Below are 857 nucleotides of genomic sequence, written 5' to 3' on the forward strand. Positions count from 1 at the left end.
GCTCCTTTACTGGGCTCCTTTACTGGGCTGTGCTCACGCACTTCTGCAGACCCAGTTGATGAAGCTGAAGGGAGATTTTCCTTGCTCCAGGTCTGATCTGAGCCGCTAAGAGGTTTTTTTCGACAAAGGTCCGTCTAGTCAAAGCTATGGCTTTTCCAGCAGTCATGTATGGATATGAGAGTTGGACTATAAAGAAAGCTGAGCACCAAAGAATTGATGCTTTTGAATTATGGTGCTGGAGAGGACTCTTGAGAGTCTCTTGGACTGTAAGGAGATCAAACTAGTCAATCCTAAAGGAAATCAGTCCTGAATATTCATTGGAAGGACTGATGCTGAAGCTGAAGCTCCAATACTATGGCCACCTGAGGTGGAGAACTGACTCATTGGAAAAGACCCTGATGCTGGGAAAGATTGAGGGCAGGAGGAGAAGGGGACGACAGAGGATGAGATGTTTGGATGGCACCACCGACGCAGTGGACGTGAGTTTGAGCAAGCTCGGGGAGTTGGTGATGGACAGGGAAGCCTGGCGTGCTGCAGTCCATGGGGTGGCAAAGAGACGTGACTGAGAGACTGAACTGAACTGATTCTTCATATTTGCTGCTCCTGAGGGGTTGTGGGGAGGGTTTGGTTAATGGCCACACCCTCTCTGGAAGGAGGGGAAGCTGTCTTTGGTCCCAAGGGGAGGGTTCTGCCTGCCTCCTTGCCCTGCCTGGGGTGGGGAAGACATTCATCCTGTTAGGATGTGGAGCTAATTTACTGGAGTGAGTCCGGCCCACTCACTCTACCTCCTAGAGCCCACGGACTCTGCAAAGTTTGGAAAGGCAAGCCTGCATTTAAAAAATGCCTTTGAGCTTAGT

The sequence above is a fragment of the Bison bison genome, unplaced genomic scaffold, assembly GCF_000754665.1.
Source record: "Bison bison bison isolate TAMUID 2011002044 unplaced genomic scaffold, Bison_UMD1.0 scf7180017864527, whole genome shotgun sequence".
Lineage (NCBI taxonomy): Eukaryota > Metazoa > Chordata > Mammalia > Artiodactyla > Bovidae > Bison > Bison bison.